The sequence below is a fragment of the Macaca nemestrina genome, chromosome 8 (genome assembly GCF_043159975.1).
Source record: "Macaca nemestrina isolate mMacNem1 chromosome 8, mMacNem.hap1, whole genome shotgun sequence".
In the NCBI taxonomy this organism is placed as follows: Eukaryota; Metazoa; Chordata; class Mammalia; order Primates; family Cercopithecidae; genus Macaca; species Macaca nemestrina.
The window spans coordinates 66,763,984-66,777,114 of NC_092132.1; the positions used below are offsets into that span (position 1 = coordinate 66,763,984).

At 35.2% G+C, this 13,131-nt stretch overlaps 1 long non-coding RNA gene across 1 annotated transcript; it reads left to right on the top strand.

Annotated features, from left to right (window-relative positions):
* Window positions 1-1,622: 1,622 nt before the first annotated feature.
* On the top strand, window positions 1,623-12,325 carry LOC105483552 (uncharacterized). Its single transcript, XR_003018443.2, has 3 exons — window positions 1,623-1,734; window positions 4,745-5,041; window positions 11,986-12,325. It is a non-coding gene; the product is annotated as an uncharacterized lncRNA (long non-coding RNA).
* The last annotated feature ends 806 nt before the right edge of the window (window positions 12,326-13,131 follow it).

Sequence of the window (13,131 nt, forward strand, 5' to 3'; positions counted from 1 at the left end):
CTTCTAGCCGCCATCCCTCCCAGCAGATACTTTAAGCAGGCAAGCAAACCAAACAAACGCCTAGCACGCTTGCATGCAGCACTCTCTGTTTTCTGCTCTTTGGTCGCATGACTTGACTTCAGCGTATCCCCTAGACTTGATCTTCACACACAGCTTCATAGGTTAAGACACTTTTTTTTTCTAGAGAAATCATACTTTTTCTATCGGCGATTGTGGAACTGCGATTGTTCTAAGCCCTTGAAAACAATTTCCTCACCACGAAAGCTTGGTCCAAAAATTAGAAGTGAAACCCAGTTCTCCCTCCGTCTTCTACTCTTGGCCTACCCTGTCCCTGTACTTTATCATCCTTGAACCAAAACAGTCGCCTGGCCTGATAATGTTTGATCTGGGAAGTTTGAATTGAGGAATTAAGTTACAACCTGACAGAATGAGGCTCGCCCGTCTCTAACAGAGTTCAGAAACCTCCTGAAGATTAAAGTAACTTAAAAACTGAGACAATTTTAATTGTTTTGCTTACAATTACCAGAACGACATTTCTTTGAAAATTAGATTTAGCAATCGTAAACAAGCTGTATTGTTTGTTGACTATACCGTATCTACTGGCAAGTTACCAGTATTAATGTGTTGTCCATAACAAACCTCGGATTAATTTTATTGTTAATCTGTTTAATTGAAGAGTTTAACTTCATATCTAACTTTACCTACTATGAAATCAGTTACCTTCAGGAAGCAGGATTCCTCCTACTCTCCACTCACATGAAGGTGTTGTTTAAACAAGGAAACAAACAGTTGAGGGGGCATCATCTCTTACTGAGAAGGTGCTCCAAGTGCATTTGAATGTGGTAGAGTCCATCTCTTGGGTGGAGCCATGTAAAGACCACTTCATCCATGCCTCAATGACTCCGTCTGCCCTTCCCCGGTTCCCCCGCTTCTTCTGTTCCTCTGAGATCCTGGGACTACTTGGCCAACCCATAGCCTTGCAGGCAATAAGCTACTCTAGACTGAGTGCTGCGCATAGGTCCCTTTTCCTCCTCAGTGCTACTAAGGCAAAGGTAGAATTTTTGGTGGGGAGGAAAGGCCTTTTAAAAGAGCATTAAGGAGAAAAAAAGCACACAGAAGAAAATACAAAAAGAAGCCATTGTTACAAATTACACGTTCTTTCACTGAAGGCAAGACGAATATTGAGTTGGCTGATACCTTATTCGGCATAAAATCTATAGTAACAATAAAAATAATAAAAATAGCAATAAAGAATAAATCACTTGAGGCATGTTTTAGGCCCTTGTCATATGTTCACGAATCTTCAAAAGAAATCTACAAAGTAGATACTACAATCTTCATTTGTCAGAATTAAAATTTTCATTCTCTAGATGTCTCAGAACAATTAATATTTTGTCAATATTTGTATCATTAGTGAATGGTGGAGCTTGGTTACACCCTTGTCTGTTAAATTCTAAAGCCTATGGTGATTTAATTGGGCTCCTCACTCCCCTTTCTTGCCTTGCCTTTTATTATAGCTGCCTCAAGTGTAAACCCAAGTGTTCAGACATGTTGTTTAACATATATTTGAGTAGGCATTTCTATAGCAAATCTTAATTCTCTAAAATATGATTGCTAGTCTTCCCTACAGGTATTGGTCTCTTCAGAACTTTTATGCTACAGCTACCCTGGCTCCTGCAGCTTTTCCCTGATTCTGACCCCTGAGTAAAGAGGACTTCTTCCTATCTGCCTTCAGTCAGTTCTTTCCTCTGCCGCCTACATACCTAGCCTGAGGGTCTCTTTTGTCTTAGCACTGTATCATGACATTACTTCTGCAGTCTAGTCCATTTTTCAGGATGCATTCATTCAACAAATGTTTGTTGAGTACCTTCTATGCTTCAAGTCCATTTTATCACTAGCCAGTTACTAAAATGAATGAAACTCAGCTTCTTCTCATGTTTTTAAGCTCTTATCTGTACATAATTTTTTTTTACCCGCCATGTGATCTTGTTAACTGAAAATAACATTCATAGATCAATAAGAATTCGAGATCTTCCAACCTCTTTATCATACAAAAAGGAAAACAAAGTTTCAGAGATGTTTCTGACTTGGTCAAGATCACAAAACTAGTACTTAATTGAAATAGATATTATATCAGTGTTTTATTACATCATATCCTTGATTCTTTCCACTTTGCATTATATTGCCTTCAACCACCATTCCCTTGAGCAGATCCACATCTATTCTGTATGTTCCAAAAAGCTGAGCAAGCTGCATATAGCTTCTTGTTTCAAAGCTCCAATCTCTTGAATCCCACACGAAGTTCAAGTCCCCTTTCAGAGAAAGCCATTGGTTCTCATTCAGATCATTTGCAGAGCACAACTAAATGAGATTCTGAGTCTCAGTGAGAACTCAGTTTATCACCTCCACTATGTAGGACATTTCTTCCTTCCATGACCAGCAGAGGAATGATCTACCACAGTTTAGCTTATAAAAATAATTCATACATTTTGTAACAATAAGAAAATTATAATTTGTGTCAAAAAAACATAAGAAAATGTTTCCCTTAAAAGTATTCTAGATTGAGGAAGCATACTCCTTGAGTTGGCTCTTCCTAGTTTTATTTGAAGTAAAAATAAAATTTTCTAAGTGTTCAGGGGGAAAATAGTGATAGTTTCTCATGGCCTGGAATAATCAGAAAGCATATAGGTAGGCTGTCACAGGTGAAGATTTATTGAAGGAAAAATGTCCTAGACAGGAAACATCAAGAAAAGAAAGGGGGGCTTTAAAAAATTGAGGAACTTAAAGCAAACTTTACCTACTATATTAATTGAAGGACTATTCCATTCATAGTGTGATAGCAATTCTAGCTCTATGCTTCTCTACTTTCAAAACTAATTTTCAGCTGCAAAAAGATCAGTTTTTTTCAACTTTCAGCTATGATCTTGCCTATCCATCCCTTTGCATCACAATTTCAAATCTTAACTAAAAATCTATTAACCAAAATGTTTATTGAGGTCCTCTCTAGACTAGTCCATTTTTCTGATGCATTCTTTCAACAAATATTTGTTGAGTACCTTCTGTGCTTCAAGTCTATTGTATCACTAGCCAGTTACTAAAATTAATGAAGCCCAGCTTCTTCTCTTAGGTTTTTAAGTATTTGTCTGTACATATTTTTTTACCTGCCATGTGATCTTTTTAACTGAAAATAACATTCTGACCAATAAGAAATTGAGATCTTCCAATCTTGAGTCCAACACTGCTCTAGGCACAACAGAAAGCTTCAAAGAAATCTCTCTGATCTCTAGAAAGTTAACATCTAGTAAAGGAAACCCTGAGCAAGGCATAATACAGGGCAATAGAGTGGTGAAGAGTATTACGTTTTAGATGTTGTGGTACAGCTTATAAAAGCAATGGGTTTCACAAGTCATTTACATGAATGGAACAAGTTTAAAGGTTCTATAGATGTAGAACTTAAATTGTGTCGAAGAGTATCATAGAGATCACTGAGGATGCGGGGACAATGGCATAATCCTCCTTAAGAAAATGATGCAAGCCTGGAATGTTTTGGGACAATTTAAAGAATCAAGGAGAATATTTGTATATATTTTGGTGCATGTGTAACATTTGTTCCTCTTTATAGAACACAAGCATTATGGCTATATAATTTATATCTTTTTAATCTTAGGGGCAGGGTGTTGAGTTAATGATACTTGCTAACACACAGCACATACTTCAACTATCCATGCCAAGGTATCTTTTATTTTCCTTTTATTAATTTGTCATTCATCCCCCATTTTCACTCAATTTACTAGCCTCCTCAATATAGGTACAATTCCATTATATACATATGTCTTTGGATATGGGTGATTCTTTGAAACACATATGGTGCTGTTTTATATATGCATCTGTTTTTGATTTACATAAATGGCATTATTCTATGGCTTTCATTCTGTTTGTCATTTTAAAATTTTAATTTTAATTATTTTATTTAATTTTTAAATTTAATGTTTTTTATCATTCATTCAGAGATTCACCCATGCCATTCTATGAAATACAAGTTTATTGCTTCTGGATGTCAGATAATAATATTTTACTGTATGCATATGCCACCACATTTTACTTACTCATTTCTGTAGTGATGGGCACTGAGCTGGTTCTAACCTGCTGCTACAATGAACATCTTTGTGCTTGTCCCCTTATGAACCTGGGCTCAAGTTTCTCTGGGATGCATCCCTGGAATAGATTACTGGATCATATTCACTTCCACTAAGTACACCTAGATTTCTCTCTACAATAGTTATACCAGTGTACACTCCCATCAGCAATGTACAGGGCCCATATTTCTATGGCTCAGTAATAGCTGTCTTAGCTCTAATTGTTGAATCAAGAGTTGGCCTTTTCTTCATATACTTGCTAATTCAGATTTGACTTTCAATGAATTGCCTGTTTTTATTCATTTGTACATTGAAATTCTCATCTTTTTCTTATGGATATGTAAATTCCTTGTGTATGCTAGATGTTGACCCCTGCTAATTTCTATTATTTAAAAAATCTTTTTCCAGTTTGCCAAATACTTGATAATTTTGCCTATGATACCTTTTCCTGAACAGAAGCCCATAACATTAATTCTATAAAATCTGTCAATATATTTCTTTATGAATTGTGCATTGTTTTATTAAAGTTTTCTTCACTTGTAGATTATTGAGGGTATTTGCTCACATGTTTTTGTATTAATGTTATCCTTTTTATCTTTCTTAATTAGGTTTTCAACCCATCAGGAATCACCTTTGTATATTATATGTGTTAGGAATCACGAGTCCATTTTTCCAAAACTATCTCTAAACAGAAAAAGTGAATATAGACATCACAGAATTACAAATACAAGGATATTATGAGCAGCTTTGTTTCTATAAATGTAAAAACTCAGAGGAAATGGATATCATTCTGGATAAAATTTAAAATTGTGACAAGAAACTTAAGTAGAATGAAAATTGTTAATAAATCAAAATGGTAAAGACATCTCTTCACTTTAATGCCCCAGGTGGAGAAAGATTTACAGGTGAGTTTTAAAACTTTAAGACAAAGATAATTTCTATTGTGTCCAGGTTTTCAATAAAATTTAAAAAGAGGGAAAGCTTATAATTAATTTAACATTGGCATAATTTTGACTACAAGCAATATAAAAGCAATATATGAAAAATTATAGGATTGTCTCTTCTAACATTATACATACAAAAGTTATAAAAGAGATGTTAGCAAACCATATTCAACCAAATTATTATTAAATAAGGTCTATACCAAGAATGAAAGTATAGTTTAATATCAGAAAAAAAATCTAAAATTTTAGCTTTTTTTCTTCTATTTTCTGTTTAATCAATAAGAACCACTGACAAGCAATGAATTCTGCATTTGAAATATTTATGATACATTCCAGTGACAAGTTTTGTTATTCTTTGTATTGCTGAATCCACCAAAGATAGGCATATGTGATTAATGATGGTGGAAAAAAGAGGGTTGGTATTGACAAGGAAATGTGGTTGATGTCTAGATAATTTGTAGTAATGCTATTTTATTAATTGTACTCCCTCTAAAAAAACAACCAGTTTGGGTGGGGAATGGATAGACGAAAGATAAAAATGTATTTCTAGTTTTAAAGACGAAATTCCCTCTTGGATGATTCTACATATTTGGGCATTCGTATCTTAATTTGAAACACATTTACCTTATAACTAGCTTTGTGGTGTGTCTGACACTGCAGGAAAAGATTGGCATTAGGCCTGGAGAAAGGGATACAGATAGACTGATGTGGGAGAAGGGTTCTGATTTACATGACCGGAACACAGCATGAGTCCATTGGAGGCCTGAATGTTAGTGAACCCAGAATAGAGATGGGAGGACCTGCAGAGGCCACTAGCTGTTCTGTTGTTCTCAGAATAGTATTATTGATATAAAGCTGAGCATATGGCTGTGGAATAAAAACTATAGTTCCCAGCCTTTCTTGCAGCTAAGTAGTCCAGGTGACAAAGAATTCATAACTTCCATGTGCATAATTTTTAAGCGTCTTTAAAAAAAAGAGAAGATGAGCCATTCTCCTTTTTTTTGTTCTCCTCTGTTTTCTGGCGTTTGGGCACAACACCTGAGGCTGGAATAGCCATCTTGGACCATAAGGTGACTTTGGGAATAGAGTCCATTCATAGAAGAGGTAAAAAGGTAAAAGAAGCATGGATCTCTTGCATCTGGACCATCAATCTCTAAATTTATACAAGAAATAGAAATAATTTTATCTTAAGCAATTTTTTTGAGCGAAAAGAAAAGGTAAGGGGGATTGTTCTACATTTATAGCCAAACTTAACCCTCATAAAACAGAGATTTAGATACAGAGGTAAGAAGACAACAAAAACTGTTTTCCCTAGTTTCTTTTATGTTGCTGGGTAACTCTAAAAATTTGCATAGGTATCAATACCCAGAGCTGTTTTGAGAAATTGTGCACTTCAGCTTTGTCCAATTTTGCCTGTTGTCTCCAGGACAGCCAAGTGTTTTCAGATGCACCTTTCCTTTTGGAGGAAAATAAACAACAAAAAAAGAGAAAACTATCAAAAGTCCTTTCCCGCTTACTTCATTATTAATCATAGCAGCTTCCTAGGGCCTTGAAAACTTGCTTTAAAATTGCTATAAAATATTACAAATATTATATAATGATGGTGATGTCAGGGTATTTATACTAAAGACAAAGAAAAATTATCCTATTATCAATCACCTAAATATTTTGACACTTATTCATGATTTTAAAATCCTTATGGTTCTTCTTAAAGAACCGTATTGATAAAACAACCAGATTCTTTGGTTTCTGCAGCTGCCTTTTAATGGAAAGAGTGATATGATAATTCACCCTATAAACATATGCTAATTTATAATATAATTGGTTACTTGGTTTTACTTTAAGAAAAAGCTCAAGTTTTTATGGTAGATACACATGTAATTAAAGTTATGCGTTATTAGCTATTTATACAAATGCCATGTTTGCAAACATAACATTCTAGAAAAGTTGCTTGCATACATTTTTTATATTGAAAATATACCATTTTATTCATTTATGTATTGATTTCTTACTTAGATTGTATATCAAAAGTATGCACCTGGCATGTTGTCTATCTAATTTTATCACATGAATCTAACAATTGTCTGCTTGATGTTTCTAAGAGGCAGAGCTTTTTAAGCCTATGTACACTTACGTTTCTTGGCAGCCAATAGATAATCAACAAAACAGAAATAAGAATCTCCTCTGACTCTGTTTTCAAAACAAAATGAAGTTTATGCTTTCATAAGAAAATAAATTCTAGGTACAAAATATTATCTAAAAACATTAGCATTCCTTAAGTTATATGCAAATTGTTTATATGAATTTATTTATATAAAATGAATTTAAATATAATTTACAGGAACACTAATTTTCAAACAATTTGAATGTTATAAAAGACGATAGTGGTTATCAGTCAGTTTTTCTTGGAAACTTCTTTGAAATTTCTTTAAAAGTGAGAGAGCTCTTAAACCTTTGCAGTGCCTTTGTTGTTATTATGAATATTAATGGCCATTCAGAAGTGAAGGTTGTTGTTGCCTTTCCAAACTCTCCTGTTCTGGAAGGGATGTTCACCCCTACTATTGAGAATGTTGGCTGATGATCTATAACTACTTCTTCTCCATAGAATTGCCCTTCTCATAAAGGGTACTGCCATATCTGAGAGGTTAAGACCCTCCTCTCTGAGGGAAAACTCACAGCCAATTACTAACAGGCAGGCTCCATTGATTCAGGCTAGCCTGAAGTTGGTCTTCACGTAAGACTACATTCTTGCTTACCTTTCTTCTCCTGCCCTCAGGCCGTAACTTGCTTTCCTCATTCAAAGGGAGCTATTTTTCAATAAATAACTTCCACAAGAATCCCCTCAGCTTCTAAGGAAACTGACCTAAGACTCCTTTACAAATGGATAATAGTGCCAATTTAATGGCCTACTGCTAGTATTAAATGCTGTTCAATCCCATGCCCAGCTATAATTTTGATCTGAGATGAAAAAATTTGCCCTGACTTTCACTGATCTCCTGAATTACATTCTTGAAACCAAAAATGTAAAATACTGATGGTGATATGTAAACAGACTGCATTTTACCCCTGGAGATTTCAAAGAACTGATAGTAAATAAACAGATTATCAATTATCTATTCAGTACCTTTGACAGTAAATCTCTGCATTTTCATAAAACATTAGTGTTTTTAAAAGCTTAGTTTTTAAGACTTCAGTCAATGATATTCAATAAATATTTGCTAAATGACTGGATAAATATGAGTGAATCGGTATGGTCTTCAAAACAGTTAATTTAGGAAAGCAGAGAGGTTTTATTTAGCTCCTAAGGGTTATGGTTAATATGTTATTATGCACACCATTTCCCATATAGACTCATGTGATAACCTACTTGTGAAGTAGGTGTTATTCTTTCCATTTTTATGTTGCAGAAACTAAGATTTACAAATAAATATTATGTAAGATTAACGATGACATCAGAGGATTTATACTAAAGACGAAGAAGAAAAACTCTTCATTATCACTTAAATGAATATCTTGGCACTTCTTCATGGTTTTAAAAACCTTATGGCTCTTAAAACAATCAGATCAATCAGATCCTGTGGTTTCTGCAGCTACCTTTTAATAGAAAAAACCATATGAGAATTCACCCTATAAATATATGCTAATTACAAATATAATTGATTACTTGGTTTTACCTTAAGAACAAGTGACTTTTTCAAAGCTACAGTTAGTAAGTGGCAGGGTTGGATAATGAAAATAAATATTCTGACTTGAGATCCCATTTGTCATAGCATAACTGCTTTTTCTAGTTGACACTGAGTCTGTGGAGAATGACAAAAGGGAAGACCGTGGATTTAAGCTCTCTTGAGTTTCAAATGATAGCTGATAAATTGTCCTTAAACTGAAGTAAAAGCAAGGCATTTGAGTTATACTTTGTTTCCCTCAATGACAAAATCAATACATGATGGATAATTTTATCTGTTGACATGGCATGGTCATGTAACCAGAGATTTGGTCAAACATTATTCAGGATGTTTCTGCGGAGGTGTTTTAGGATAAGATTGACATTTAAATTGGTAGACTTTGAATAAAGCAGATTACTCTCCATAATATAAATGGGCTTCATCCAATCAGTTCAAGGCCTTAATAAAATAAAGACTGACCTCCGTCTGGGCACAAAGAAGTTCTATCAGCAGATTGCCTTTAGGTTCAAACTGCAATGCTTCCCTGGTTCTCTAGCCTGATGTGTTACCCTATAGATTTTGGACTTGACAAGCCTCCACAGTCATATGAGCCAACCAATTCCTTAAAATAAATTTCCCATTCTTTCTTTCTATATATACCTTTCCTGTTGGCTCCATTTCTCTGAAGAGTTCTGAATGCTTACCCTGTGCTTGCAATGCTTACCAAGGTAGGTAGGCAACCAATTCCTGGAAACCACAAAGTACAAACAAGAATATTCTCTGAAAGAATGTGCAACCTTAATATGACCTGTGTCCTTATTCAAATACCCTACTGGCTGTTTCTAGTTGGATGTCTCCTTTGTTCCCATCCTATTTTCAGAAGTAGCTACTTTATCTCTTAGTATAATAAAAATTTGGACCCTGCAGGTAGAGACAAACTCATTGCTTAGTTTCCAAAAAACAATAAATACTTAAAAATTTTAACAATCTTCTCCTACAACAAATTTACTCTGGAAAGACTCAGAAAGGTTTATTAAAAGACTATTCAACAATGACTGGTTGGTTTGCTAAACCAAGGACTGGAACTCAAATCTTCTACCTTCTGACCCTTAGCCCTTCAAGCTGTATTTTTGTGCATTTTTATATACAAATTATTACAAAGTTCTGTTCAGGAATTGTAAGAATAAAATCTTTTCCTCCCAGGGAACTTAAAATGTAGTTAATTGAGCAAGAATGTATGAAGAATATGGTAAAAATATATAATAAATAAATAGCATATTGAATATAATTAAGGGCCAAATGAAGACTACAGAAAATGAGTACTAAATATACTAATTAAAGAGGTTATTATGGGCTGCTTTACCAGGGATGGATTAATGAGTAAAACCAGGCACTGAAGATGGAAGTCCTACAGTAGTTTATAATCTAAATGAGGTAATAAGATATAAAAGTGATTTAAAAATACATGTTCATGCAACCAACACATATAATGCCAGAATGAAAATTCAGGTCAAAAGAGGCAGAAGAGTTATATGCAAAATAGTCCACATGGCTTAGAATTAGGATAGTTTCCTGTAGGAGATGGAATTTGTATTTTGTTCTTGAAGGTTACATAGGATGATGACAGGCATTTTGAGCAAAGGACTGATCATAGGCTTAACAAAGGTAAAAAAGCAGGCATAGTAATGTTACTTTCAGAAAATAATAAAAATGTGTTTTAAGAATGGAAAACTAATTCCACAAGTTTGTACTGAGCACTTATGTGAGAAATCCAAATTGTTATCTTGTGATTACATACTTTCTGGCATTTCAGATTGTCTCAATTGAGAAGAACTAATGAGTTATAAGATCTGTTTATCACAGATTAGGAAGTGTTCTGATTCTTCAGGAAATTTTCCCCTAAAACTTATTTATAAAAAAGCATTTTATGGTGAGACTTGGGATTGAAGACAAATTAGAAAAGCAATATGACTTCATATTTTCCAGTTTGAATGATTAAAAGCAAGGCAATTATACTAGGAGAAATAGCAAAATTGGCAAAGAAGTTTGTTTGAAACAACAATGTATGTTTGTTAATGTGTAAGAATAAGAAACCTTACAAAATGAAAAATAAAGCCAACTATTTATGATATTTTCAGTAATAGATGAAATGTATTTGACAAAGAAAAACTTATTTGTGTTACTTTTTTAGAAATGAATTGTTAAGGTCCTTTTTTGTAACAGATATTTCCACAAGCAAGATTATGAAGAACTAAGTGTTTTGGTGCTTTCTGACTAATTAATTAACCACTTGTATATGGGAAATTATAGAATAAAGATAATTGTTGGGGAAACCAGCCCCACACCACCCAGCGTGTACCCTGAGTCCGGCAGAGACAGAGGAGTTAGAAAGAGACAGAATAAGCATTTAAAAGGTGGGTCCAGAGGACCGGAGCGTCGGAGGCTTGCTCACGGCCCAGAGCTCTCAGGCTCTGCCCAATTTATTGGTTTACAAGCTCTTTGTTCTCAGGGCAGATGGGAGAGGGAGGAAGGGATGAGGAAAAGGATTAATCAGTTAAGGAGAACTCATGCGTCATTCGGTAAGATGTATAGCAGTGGTGGTTTCTGTGAATTTCCTTGAGCAAAGGCGTGTGTCTAAACTACTTAAGATCTTTAACTTATCAGGACTGAAATGGGTAGGAGCAGGTTTCAGGAGGAGCCAAGATGTTTGATTATACCCCACTGCTTCAGGGGAGTGTTATCTCCCTGAGCAACCTGTGGAATGCCACTGAGCGGTTATGCTTTTGGGGCACAAAGACATGCAGGCAATAAGGAGACTTTTCTCCTCAGAGGCCACTCATGGCTTCCCATGGGTGTCTCACACAGGGGAGACCAACTCAACTGGCACCCCAGAAACTCTCTTTCCCACATATCCCCCTTTTTTGTCTTTATTAATATTTTTTTGATTAATAACGACCATTGCTATCATGACTCGTTCACAGTCTCTGGCTTCTCTCCCAAGGCACTGTCCACATCTGTAGACTAAAAACAGCATAAACAGACACAAACCAAAATAAAATTTGCAATTGTTGATCCACCTATGGTTTTAATCCACTTTAAAGGATTGGTATTAGAAAGGCCATCAGCAGCTACAGCAAGAATATCAGCTCCAGGCAACAGGGTGAGATGAGCCTGAGATGCCTCAAAAACTTGTTTTATCAGTTTAGCAATATCTAATGTTAAATTATCTTCTTTTCCTTGTAGGTGATGTCTAATCATCTCCCAATGGTGTTCAGTGGCATTATAAGACCTAGGAGTAATACAAAAATCAGAAGTGTTCCAATCACATTGCATTCAAATTCTATGCTCCAAGCTCACAATCCGATCTCCCATTCAAATTACTGTTTGATGGAGATCATTAATTTGATTTGCCAAATTTGTATCTATTTGACTTTGGGAATTCCAAAGCTTAGAACTTTTCTGCCAACTATCCACAAAGCCCGCAGTTTGAATAGAAGAGTGCAAAGCAACATCAGCAGCAGCAGCAGTAGCTGTGACAGCTATAAGGGCCATGATCACAGCTATTAAAGTAAATATGAATCTCTTTGATCTATTAAGTATTCCTTTTAGTACCTCAGTGATAATATGTATGGAGGGAGAGGCCTCCCAACGTCTATTGAGGGAAACAGGTATCCAAACTCCTTTTCGGGCCTTAACCAGTAAAATGTTATTATCTTTATTAAAGGCAGAATTAATGCAGGTAAAAAGATGACAGCTGATGCCTGATATGGTTTGAGAGTCAGGTAGGATATTGATTTTTCCCACTGCCAACATAAGAGGAGGTTTAACACAACTCCACAATGGGACCGTCTGATTAGGGGTCATGACTACAACAAATCGAAGTTTTTTACTATGGATCTCTGTTTTATATTCTCCTTTCCAAATCCAAATTGATGTTTGAGCCATCATTAATTTCCACAATTCTAGATGTTCTGGACTTATAATTGGATCAATCATTTTTGGGCTTGGAGGATCCATACCGTTCTCCTCCTACTTAATAGGGTAATTTGTTTCAATTCTTCTGTAAAATTTTGGTGCATTATTTGTGTAGTCGTTTGCAAAAGGAGTCCCTCTACAATCTTCGCACTGTCCAGTACAATTTACTGCAAAGCATCCCCTAGGAGCCCAATCAATGATGATGCCATAGGAATTATTCTGCAGTACAGCAGCACTGTTTACAATACAATCTTCTCAGGTTGGCACCTCTGGCTTTCCAGACCATTTTGTGGCCTGCCTAGAGCAGGGCTTCTTATTCAGTTTAAATTTATTAATCTGGCAATGTGTCATAACATAGCGGTGCTCAAGGTATTTAATAGTGTCCAAAGATTGAAATGTTCTTCCAGTGATTGC